This window comes from Accipiter gentilis, chromosome 5 (assembly GCF_929443795.1).
Source record: "Accipiter gentilis chromosome 5, bAccGen1.1, whole genome shotgun sequence".
In the NCBI taxonomy this organism is placed as follows: Eukaryota; Metazoa; Chordata; class Aves; order Accipitriformes; family Accipitridae; genus Astur; species Astur gentilis.
In genome coordinates, this window is record NC_064884.1 from 43,997,722 (window position 1) to 44,010,061 (window position 12,340).

The window sequence follows — 12,340 nt, forward strand, 5'->3', positions numbered from 1 at the left end:
TCCCAGCCGCAATTTGGCAGCAGGTCAGCGTCTGCACAGCCAGACCCAGGGCTCAGAGGGGATCGGTGGCAGCTCCTTCAACCTCTGACAAAACCTGAAAGCGGCTGAGGTCCCTGAATTTGCCAGGCAGAGGAACAGGGAGCCCTGAGCTTTTGCACAGCACGGAAAGAAGCCTGTCTTCAGCCCAAGGGCAGAAGGTGGAGGCTTGGCTTAAACCTGGCAACACCTCAGCTCCTGGAGCTGTCAGGGCTTGGTCACGGCTGTGACAATGCAGCCGCCTATGGATGGTACTTGATGGGCAAGATTCCTGCCAAAGCATCTTTCTTGACAGAGCTTAAGATCAAAGGCGGATGGGGCCCAGTACATGTGCGGCTTGTCTCCACGCTGGGCTGCAACTAAACCAAATTCAGAATGGCCCCAGCAGGTCCCCCACCAGTAATTGAGCATGGGGGCATGCACAGAGGTGTAAATACTCACAGGACACAACAAAATTGTCACTTTTGATAATCGCGGGAAAGTTTTCCCAGCCTTCTCAGCTCTACCTGGAGGCCAGAGGCAGGGTAGAGGATCCTTCTCCCTGTTTTGCTGGCAGGAGCAGAGGTGCAGGGTCCTGCCTAAGCCACCACCCGGCACGTCTTGGGGGAGGCTCTGCTCTCCACAGCATCTTGCTCCCCATCACCTCTCCCGTGCTGGCAGCACCCACTGCTCTACTCATCTCTCCATGCCACCTGCCTCCCAGAACCATGAGAGGGGAGAAGCAGGGCTTGTTTGGTGCCCAGAGAGGAATGTCCCAGCTCCAAAGCCCCTGTTTGGGAGGAGCAGGGTCATCTCCAGCCAGCCTCATACTGCTGGCGTGCCATTTTTTTTGGCCTGGTTTCCAGAGAAAAGGAATCTCATGTGTTCACGCTTTGCTGGCCTGTTCCCTCGCAGGACTTGCAGGTTTGTCAGCCAGCCTCACCCCCAGCTGACACGGGCAAGCATCCTGACAACAGACTCCCTACAAGTTCTGCACAAATATCTTTTTTTTTCCAACCCCAGAGGGAACCGTGCTTTGCCGTGTCAGTACCAAGACCCGTTTCACCCTAGAGAAGCCAGACAGACGGATCCTTGCCCTATCCAGGAAAGTAAATCCAATATTACCACAGAAATACCTCACAAAGGAGTAGAGCTACTCCAGGATGAGACTCAGGATTCCTCTGGTTCCTCCTCTGGGAACCCTAAAGGAAGTGGTTTTGGGATTACCTGTCCCAGAATAAGCTCCTGCCTGTCGCTTCATCTTCTGCACTGCCCTTTACGTGCTCAAGCATGAGGATTTTATCTGTACCCAACCTCTTTATCTTTTTACAACTTACTATTTTAAAACTCTCGCTGTTCTTCCTATCTCAATACCTCCCTAAAAGCTTTTTTAGCCCTGCTATGCCATTGGTAGCAACAGCGTCTTGTGGCAATGAGTTTCGAACCGCTTTCACGTTATTTCATTCTGGATGGAGATGCTGACCCTTCCTCTCACCTTTCAGGAGCCAGTGTCCTGGTCGTGCTGGCAAAAGCATTTTGCAGCTGCCCCTCTATCTCCTCTCTGCATCTCACACATGCACAGAGCCTGTGCCTGCATTCCTCACAACGTAGTCACCTTGTTTGGCTGGTGTCTGATCCATCTTGGTTTCTCTCCTGCTCTGGAAAACACACCCACAGGAAGGCAGCCACCTCCCCTTTCCCCCTGTCATCTCCCTGTTCCCCATGGCACACACCGGGAGACGCATCACTCCATGCCTTGTTTGATTGTGGAAGAGGACGCAACGGCAGGGTGTTCACCCTTGCGCACCCAGGATCTTTATCTTGTCAAGGGAGAGAGGAAGTGCAGAGGATTTAAATTGGGAGCTGGAAATTAGCTAGGGAACAAGCTCATCCCGCACAGCCTTCCAGTGGCCATAGGTATCACTTCGTTTGCCATAATCCTCTCCTGCCTGCATCCTGCAGGAACTCTCCTGGCCTTGCCTGGCGGTACCCAGGCATCCTCCTGGCAATACTGCAGGCAGCTCAGACTGGGCTGGTCCAAAGCCACATCCCCATAAGAGATCCAGGTGTCTCCTCTCCCCCAGCACGGCTGCACGGGGCTCAAGGAATGTGTGCCACACATCCCTCAGGCTTTGCAAGCCCACTGCTCCAGCTCCCCACCATGGAAGGCACGTTGGAAATTACCGACTCTGCCCCGTCCCTACTAAATGCTACAGTCACGTCCTCCAGCTGCCGAGGGCTTCTCCATCCTCTGGCTGCCTTGAGCCAGCGGAGACCATCGCATCTGCTCAGCTTCACGTCCACGGCGTCTCCTTTTCCTACTGCAGGCTACCTCCCTCGCAATCCGGGGCCCCAGTGTTTTCTGTCCCCCAGTGCAGAAGCAGTACAGGTCAGTGCTGGGCGTTAAACAGCCAGGAGGGCACTGGGGCCCCGTGTGTAGGCTGCCGGACGGGGCCACGGGGAGTGTGCTGCAATCCCAGCCCTGCTCTGTTGTGTTTACTTCCCCTCCCAGCTTTTTTGCAAGCTCCTTGGGGCAGTGCCTGTTACTCAATACAGAGCCCTGCTCTCTCTTAGGGCTTCTGTCTGCAACTGTGAGCTAATGCTTTTGCCAGAGATGATGCCCAAGATTAAAAAAAAAAAAAAAAAAAAAAAAAAGAAATCCAGGCTATAATCCCACCCAAACCAGGATGCTAATGCTAATCTCTGTGAGCATTTCTGCACACGCAGGGTCAATCTCCAGGAAATCCCTGACCGAATTGTACGCTCTGGGTGACATCCAGCTTTCTCCACCCTGTAGCATCGCTGCTATCAGAGGCAGCTACAGAAAAGGCCACTCAGTATATGAGGGCAGGCAGTGCAATCCAAGCAAACCAGAGCAGACTCCCTGGGTCCCTCCCAGAGGTCAGCTCAGCACCAGCCCATACCCAAGCAGCAGCCGAAGTTAATGAAAGGATCCTTGCTCCCATCCAGCTGCAGTTTTGGCTCCTGATTCTCATTCTCTGAGGGTACAAACACAGCCCATGTGAATCTCTGGCAGCACAGGGCTGTTGCCAGCACACAAGCAACTCCCAAGCGTCATCTCCGGTGCCAGCCCGCTCTGCAGAGGCTTTGCTCTTGTCCAAATTCTGCTTTAAACCTTCTCATGGCGGCCAGCAAGGCTCTGAAGCCAACAGCTCCTATTCTGGGGGTGGATGGAGACAGACACCAATCATGCAACCAGCGTTACTGTCTCATGGTTTCTGTAGGCTCCCTAGGAGGTATCCACTCATTTTTTCTCATTTTCTACCAGGCTACAGAGCTCTAGGGGCAGAAATCACTTCTTATTGCTTGCACTGCACCTGGCAGGACACTAGTTTATACCCGGGACTCCTGGCTGCTACAGCAACTCGAATAAATCAAGGATGTTCATTAACTATATGTAACGGCATCTTCCGCTACGCTTGTATGGCACCTACAGCCAACCTTGGTTGTGGCTGGTAACCCAAAGAAATAAAAATGGAAATGGCACAGCCATAAAGGCCAACAGCCAAGTTAGTTTTGCTGTAAGATAACCAGAAGAGCACCCGTCCGAGACAAACAAGTGTGACACGGTCACGCTTTTCACGCAGGCTCAGGTGTGATTAATCCCTGAAGCCTGCCAGGGAAGCGCGCAGCTAAGCAAATGCAGCCTTTGATGTGCAGCTTGGGGATTGATGAAACTGAAGCACATTTAGTGCAGCATAGCTCTAGGGTGGCCGGAGGAGAGGAGGGGGAGGGAAGGGAGGAGTAGTGGGCAGATAGTCAACCTGTCTATTCAGTGTCTTATACAACTCACCCTGGTGGACTCAGAGCAATGCCTAAGGTACATAATAATAATAAAAAAAAAAGATGCTACAGAAATTTAATTTAATTTAATTAAAAAAAAAAAAAAAAAAGAAAAGAAAAGGGCCGACGAGAAGAAAGGATTGTCCCAGGAAACTTCCCCTTGCCCAAGGGAGGTAGCATGGCCCTGCGGGTGGCAAACTAGCCTAGGGATTTGGGATCTACTCCAAGCAAGGCTGCTAGCCCCTGTGTGGTCTTGGTCAAGTTCCCTTACCCTGTCCCACTGCTTCAGCGAGGTATCTCCGTGGCTGGACGTCAGCCCACAGTGAGTCTGGCTGGAGAGCTGCCCTCTGCAAAGGGAGAGCATGCTGCATCAGGTGGGCTTTCGTCCTCATGGGCCCAAGGTTTATAGCGAGGAAGATGAGTTCCTTGCATTGCCTCGCCATGTAGAGCAGCGCTGTCAAGGGTGCAGCTCCGCTGAGCAGAGGAATTAGCAAAGGGACGGAGCCGGACAGGAGGAATGCAAGAGGTCAACTTGCTCATCGCATACCCCGGAGCAGGGACAGCTCTGCCTGTGTCACCCCTGGCGTGTTTTTCCAAATGCTCTCAGACTGCCAGCGATGGAGAATTGACACTCTTGCCACAACATGGACCTGAGTTCCCAGCCGAAGTCAAACGCAGGGCTCTGACTTTTGTAAACACAGTTCTTCAAGGCAGAAAGGTGAGATGTGGAAACCCTTTCTGAAGCAACACAAATCTGGACATTATTCCACCCTCACTTGCCAGTGCTCTCACCCAAGCCTCCAGCTCAAATCCCGCTGCTGAGCCCGATTCACATCTTTCTGGATTTAGCAAAGTGCAGGCACAGGATCAGAACTGAGCGCAGAGGATGGATGACCTGACCTGGGGATTTCCTTTGACTTAACCTCATGGAAGGAATTGCAGCAACTCCATGATTAAGGCTTAGCAAAGATAAAACAGGGAAAGTGAACTATACCTGCGCTTCACAGGGAGATGATGTTAGATCCCAGCCTGGCTCCGTGGTTTCGATTCTTCTCTCTATGTGTCCCAGCACTCTTTAGCTGGCTGTCTAAACTTCTCTGGTGTGATGCTCTTTAATCTTAAAAAAAAAAAAAAAAAAAAAAAGTATTAGATTGCAAGGATTCAAATCCCAAACAAAATACACCAAAAATGGGTATTGGCTCCTTCATGAGTCCCAAACTAAATCCAGAAGTGCAGTGTGCACTTGATGGAATAAAAAGGATGTGTCTGGACGTCTACATGGACACAGTTCACCTCTCATGGTGGCAACAAGGCTCGGTGGGTCCTTAGTTTGCCTTTTCCCAGCCCAAAGCTGTTTTCTCATGCTCCAGTTCCCACCAGGGACAATGGCAGAGAAGGATCCTCCAAGGGTTTTTGAGACCAAGGGATGATCTGAGCTGAAGGGTTTTCCTGTTGGCTGTTTTTTCTGTGGTTTTATTTAATTTGATTACAAATGTCCGTCACAACAAAAACAATCCCAGGAAGATGCAGTCAAACTTCAACTCGCGTTGGAAAAAACCCCACGTGTTCTCTGACATAAACAGTTTGATGAAACCATTTTCAAATGTCTTCCTCTACCCCAAAGTGAAATGTTTCCATGTAGTCGTCCCCCCCGCCCCCCAACCACACACGCAGACAATTTTCCAACCAGCTCTGCCCATGGCCCTTTGCTTCACACAGCCCAATACCCTCCAGTAAAAAAGATTGACAAAACCTCCCTGGATACACCAGCCTGGGTGACAGCACGATGGAGGACATTCCCTCTACAGCAATGTTATTCCATCCTCACACCCACCTCTGACCCTCTGCGGGCTCCGAAATTACCCATTGCACAAGGCTGCTCCATCAGAGTCTCCTGAAGCATCCCGGGATTGCTCCCATCCCACTAGAGCACTGCAGGACCATGACTCATTTCTCCATAAGATGAAATCAACTCTTCTCTTTTGGTGGGGGGGGGACACTTATTAGCTGGGATGGCGCAAACTGGTTCAAGAAAGTAAACTCACTCACCCCTTACCAACACTCAGAGCCTGTGCCCATTTCCAAAACAGAGCCTTTGTGGTTCTACAAAGGCTAGATGTCCTCTTAATTTCAAACATTCTTCCAGTTTTCTTCCAGGACCAACAGGAAATGTGCTGAAACACCGTGAGAAAGCTTGTTCTTGTGGTTATGTCTGGCCCTAACCAGAAACAGAAGCGCCAGGAGGTGGGATGAGAGTGCTTGAAAACTCTCCAACTTCCCGTTACAAACGCTAAAGGTCTGCATGCTTCAGATGAACTTTTGGATGCTCCCATTGAGCTTTTGATGTCTGCCCTTCCCTACTCACAAGGCGCTGAGAACAGCAAAGCATCAGCAAGTGAAAGAGTCTAGAGCAGCAATCCCCAAGGAGACAGTGGAAGACCCTTGTCCCTGTGTGTGCTGCAGAGCTTGTCGGTCCCCAGAAACAGCTGCGGCTGGTTTGGCTCAGCTTCTGCTGCTAGGTCTGACGGCCCTGACTCAATTCCCTGCACGCTGGCCCAAGAGGCAATCTGTTGGAAGAACTCCTAGGGTTGCTGCATCATGTCTCAACCTGAGCGTTTTCAGCAGCTATGCACGTCTGAGGGAATCTCATCATGCTCCAGCAGGGATGATATTAAAAATACCTCTCATCTTTCCGCTCCTGGGGTCTAGAATATCTCCTCTCCTTAGACCCAAGTCATCCAAGAGATTCAGTCAAGGGTTCATCTCTTGATCAGATGAGGAAGGAAACCCAAACAGAGAAGGGAAGCCCAGAGAGGGCAACGTGAACAGACATTGAATGGCATCTCTTCAACGCCTTCAGTTACCTTATCAAACCCTCTGCACCAGCATCATGAGATTCTGCAAGAGCCACATGGTAAGGAGAGACCAAAGGCCTCATGGGTGGCTCCAAAAAGCCCAAGCCATACAGGTATTTCGGCATCCCACTCTTATGTAAGCACCAAGGCCAGATTTCATGCCAGGTGATTCAAAGCACCATGAGCTCCCTCTATGGGCTGCGGAAAGAAAGAGAGAAAGAGAGGTGGCCTCCACCAAAGAGGGTGGTTCAGAGCCTAAGTGCAATGACTCATGTTTTGGAATGGCTGCTCTCTCCATCTACTCAAGAGGAAGGCTCTGGTGACCATGCTCCTTCCTTTGGCACTTCCAACACTCCATGCTTGTAGGGTGAGCCCTGGCCCCAAATCCTGCAGGGCTCCTGAGAGCGAGGAAGGTTAGGCACCTTTGTGGATTTAACCCCAAAAACCTCAAGTAATGACGCTGTCCCTAAAGCAAAAGGACTATCAACGCTTTTGGAATTTCTTGTTCAAAACAATGCGTCACTGCTGGAGCGAGAGAAGGACCAGCTCTAAGTGACTCGTCACCGGCCCAACACCCCTGGGCAAAGGTGGAGTGGCTCTCAGTGGTCCATCCCTTGGCTTCCTGTTTGCTCTGCCCACAGCACACTCCTGGAGCACCCGGAATGGCCGGCAGTGCCCTTTCCTGCGCACCAAGGTGTCTTGTTTGATTAGGAACAGGTTACCTGGATACGACGCTTCATCAAAGGGAATCCTGCATTGATGGCATCCCATGGATGCTTGGGTAATTGCAGGTTCCTACTGGTTGGAGCCAGTTCAACCCCTGGCCTCGGCTTTACTGGAAATTGTTGTGCTGGAGAGGAGCACTGCATGCAAAACACAGAGGGGAAGAGCAGCGAGCTTCCCCGAGCTTCCACTGAAGAGATGCTATCATAAAAATATCGTAAATAGGTGGCCCCAAGAACCACTTTTACTCTTGAATCCCGGCAGTTGCCTAGCCAAGGGAACGGGCAACAGGGCAGAAAAGGCAATGTTGCCCAACTGCTGGAACCAGATCTGAGGTCTCTCCATGGCTTCCCACCGATCTGCTGCACAGCTCTGGTCAAATCCTCTCCCTCGCTGTTAGGGCTGCTTCTGGCCCCCAAAGCTTGCAGGTCTCCTGCCTGTGTTGCACCTTGTGGAATGGGACTGCTAAGTATCACTGTAACGTGCCGGCTGTTTTCACCTATTGGCTCCAATTCACCAGTCACAGGCTTTCCTGGGTGACCCCTCCTCCTCCTCCTCCTGAATATTACTGGACACGTTACAAGAAAAGAAAGTGAAATTAATCGGAGTTCAGAATTTAGAACAGCTCATGCTGCCTAGTCTAATTTTACTCTTTCCCAGGCCAATCCTACCCAGCCGAAGTACTTATTTAATTACTGTATTTTCTATAATCATCTGCTAGCAGCCCATAAATGCGAGTAAGACACCAGGCTCCAGTTAGCAGTCACCAGCGAATTATGATGTGCTTGAAATAAAGAATCACTTAAGACCAGGATGGCTGGCACCCTTGAGACATCAGCTATTATCTAATTTTCACCTCTTTGGTAATAACCTCAACCTTTTCTACGAATGCAGAGAAAGCCCTAATGCTTGAGGTGTGAGACACTAATAGCTTGATTTGGCTCTCATTTACAGTGGTATAAATGAGAAACAACTGCTCTGAAGTCCACGCAGATAAATAACGTGGGGTCAGGAGCAGCTTTAGTAGCTGGCTCTGCGATGCTGCTGGGAACTGCACCTTTAAGCAGCTGAGCCAAGGGAATAGGATGTTCTTTTCAGCAGGGACAGGTTTACCAGCTGACAGCAGGATTGAGCCCTACTTAAGGAGAAGCTGCTGGAAGTGGCCCTTTCCAGCACCTGGGGATCAGCGGGATCCCAGAATGTCACACCCTCTGTATAACTCATCAGGAGGGCGGAGGTAGGAACAGAAAGAGTTGAGCAATAACCAGCTGTTTCATTTTGGGAAGAGTTTCAGGATTTTGAAATTTCGAACTCTTTCAGAAAGGAAAGAAAACAAAAAATTATGTTGACGTTTCCCAAAATCCAAAGCTGTATAAACAGCAAAGAACAAATCTCTCTCCCAGCCCCATGAAGAAACCCAGCTACTCATGGGCTGTCAGAGTATTTTGTTTCAGCAAAGTCTGGCCAAACGCGATGCCTCTTTCATTCTACTCTATAACATTTTCTTTTCTGGAATGAGTTCTTCTCAAAGTCGTCAGACAGTTTTGAAAAATATTTTCTTTTTGGCTCCTCGGCACTTTTTTTTTTTTTTTTTTTTTTTGCATCAAGAGGTTCTTAAAGACAAACCTAGAGCTGGCTGAGTCCTGTTGATTTTCCACAGGTTGTTGGGTAACTCTTGAGATAAGGCTTTCCACCCAGAGATACGTTGTCCAGGCATAAGGCTTAGGTCAGAGAGAGACCAAGGATTTCCGATTGGGTCAGACAGAAATTGCCTCCAGCACAGAGAGAAACATCCGTGTGTATTATTCAGTCCTGGGATGACCATGAATTGCCAGTATGGTGCAGCAGTGTGCATGGGGTAGTATAATCCTAGGATCAGCAGGCTCAGCTTTTCCAGTAGAGAGAGAGAGAGAGAAGTATTCCCTCAATAAGGCTTTCAGGGGTCTCATCCAAAATACAGTATCTTCTTTTAATCACCCTTGATCAAGAAATCAGTGGTGGAGGAGAACTACTTGGGCAATGAAGGGAATGGAGAGCCCTTCTTACAAGGAAGATGCTAGGAGACCTTGGCTTTCACAGAGAGATAAAAGGGAATGGTCTTGTTCTGCTAAAGAAAGGCACAGCCCAAGTACCCACAGGCTGGAAAAGCAACGTAAAGTTGAAGGACAATGTTGCTACAAGGACAGGTTTGTATAAATCGGACATTCATAAATTTAGGCTAGAATCTAGCAGGTTCCTTATCAGCCACTTAACCTTTAATGTATGTGAGAAATGTAAAGGGTGGTGTTTGTTTCACCCAGCTTTAGATGTTCAGAGTAAGGATGTCTGCATCTGAGAGTGGAGCACCTGGGGCTCTGTCTACAGTCCATACAGAGAAATGGGCTCTGGTAATTCACCCAGCCTAATGCAGGCGCCTCGCTTAGGGAGAGCTGAAATCCAAGAAATGCTGATCTCTCACAGGCGACTACAAAGGCAGGCAAGGGTGCCTGGTGGAGACGGGGAGAGATGTGCAAAAGAAGAGAGGCGATTCCAGGCCTGATATCACACAGATCTCCGGGCAATGCTACATACACACGAGGCGTGAGTGGGAAGCAGCATAAACTCCGCTGTGTCTGACGGCACATTGCTGAGATGTCCTTGGGAGACACTCCCAGCCCAGGACAAGCATCACTTAGAGGTAAAAAGCCAGCAGGATGGACCAGGTCAGAACACAGCCCAGTGATGTTGAGCAGAAGCAGCAAGGGCTCTATTAGCTTTCTAAGGAGAAAAAGGAAGGCTTGGAGTTGTAAGGACAAGAAAGCCTAAGGCATGCGGGCTGTTTTTAGCTCAGCAGACCCATCTCATCTTCCTAGCTGGAGAACTGGGAAAAATTGCGGACATCTTCAATGAAACTTTCTTCCAACCCCTTCCAGGAAAAGTAGAAAAGATCCCCAAAACCTCGTGGAGGCTGGCAGGACATCACCCCATGCTACTTGGTGCCAGGATGATGAATGAACCCTCACCTCCCTTTTCCCAAGCCTGTGGTGACCAGCCATCCCCGGAGAAGTGCCACATTGCACACAAGCAGGTGTCACCAAGCCGCTTCATCCTGTGCAGAACGAGTTTACGGGCCTGATGCAATCCCCAGTGGGTGATCAGTCCGTGGCAGCATTCCTGGGCACGGAGTCACGGGGTGCTCACGCAAGGCCATTGGAAGAGGGCACTCGGCGTGGGTGAGCGTGTGTGTGCTGGGGAGCGTAACCTCGTGTGTTTGCAGGAGGCAGGGGGGTTGCACGCGTGTGCGTTGCACACACCCGCAGTCGGATTCGTAACATCCTCCCTCTTCGGAGAAAGGGACCGGTGAGGAAGGCTTCAGCTGGCTTGGGGAAAGGGCGTCTGGTCCAGCTCTGCCCCAGAATCCTTGGGAGATCCCAGATGTGTTGTTCATGCTGCCTAACATGTGCACCTCATCTGGGGAGTGGGACAGGGACATGGACTTTCTTGCATGCTTCAAAGCCCTCTCTGTAGTCAAGTATGGGAAATCAAAAACCTCCCATTTCATTAATTTAACAGAAGCCAAAAGGGTTTGGAAAAAGTGGGAGGTATTCACTTGGTCCCGATTTCAGAACATCACTGTGTGCATAAGAATCTGACTTCAATCCCTAATTCACCCCAACTCAGGCATAATTCTTACAGATGTTATTGAAGGCGTACACCCAGATACCACTGCCGAAGAGCTAAATCCAATCCACCAACTGTTTTTTTAGTTAAGTATAGCTTAATCCCACTAATCAGTTTTGTTAATAACGGAGCACTTGGTCCATCTGCAAAGGGATCACAAAGCCTCCTGCAGAAGACAAGTTGTTGAGACTGAGCAACACACAAAATAACTGACTGTGGTGGGTCAGAAGACTCACTGCTAGCCTGTGAAGCCATTGCAGGAATTTTACATCCACGTGTTTGCCACCATTTCATCCTGCATGACCACGGGGTCCCGAATTTTTTTTAGGGAGTTTGGCTCCCACTGAGGTTTTAAAGAAGTGGCTGCAATTCATCAGGTGCATTTTGAAAAACATGATGGGAGTTGCCAGGACCCAAGTACTTTGGAAAACCTGGTCCCACCTTGAAAAACCAGCTCCCATCTCTTGAAAATCTGGTCCACACAAAGCAACCATCGCTTCTCCCCTTGCAAGGCGCTCTGTGGCGAAGCAGACTGTCTGGCCCCCCACGTCTCGCTGCCAGAATTAAGCCTTCAAAGTTGATCTAAAAAAGTAATTTCTAGGCTGACAGATAAGGAGTGTGAAAATGCCACAGGGAATGATTGGCATATGCTCCAGTGGAGACACCAGGCGAGGTGAGCTTTAATTACAGACTGGCCTGGTGGCAGTACCTGTCAGATGACTCACTTCCATCGCATCCCGCGAGGTTTCTCCTCTTCTCTCTCCCCTTGCACCTCTCTCCGCTGGGCTCTTTCATCAGATGCTGGCTCGCTGGCTTCCTTACAAGCCTTGAGGCACTGAGTCACCTGTCATCAGGCAGGAACCTGGCAAAAAAGCACCTCATGGTCCACCTGACACCGGTGTCATGCAGCCATCCCGCTCCGCTGGTGGAAGAGTCCGTGCTGGGTGACAACTGAGGAAACAACAGGGACTCATGAAGGGCAGGGGTGAAGAGGGGAAGGAGCATGCAATCTCTACCAAAGCAATTAGAAGGGTTTCTTGCCTGAAATAATTAAATATACAGATTACAAAGGGGCAGAACATACCTGGGATTGACTGGAAACCTCCAAGAAGCATCTTCATGGTGCTAGTTCATGGCATTCTTCTACTCTTATTTCTGTGTAACAAGTAACAGTGCAAACCGCCGTGGCTTTAACGTTTGTGCAAGATTCAGCAAAGAACCTAATCTTATTGCTACCTTCACTGCTTTAGGGATGGTTTTGCTCAAACTCCTCCTATAACAGC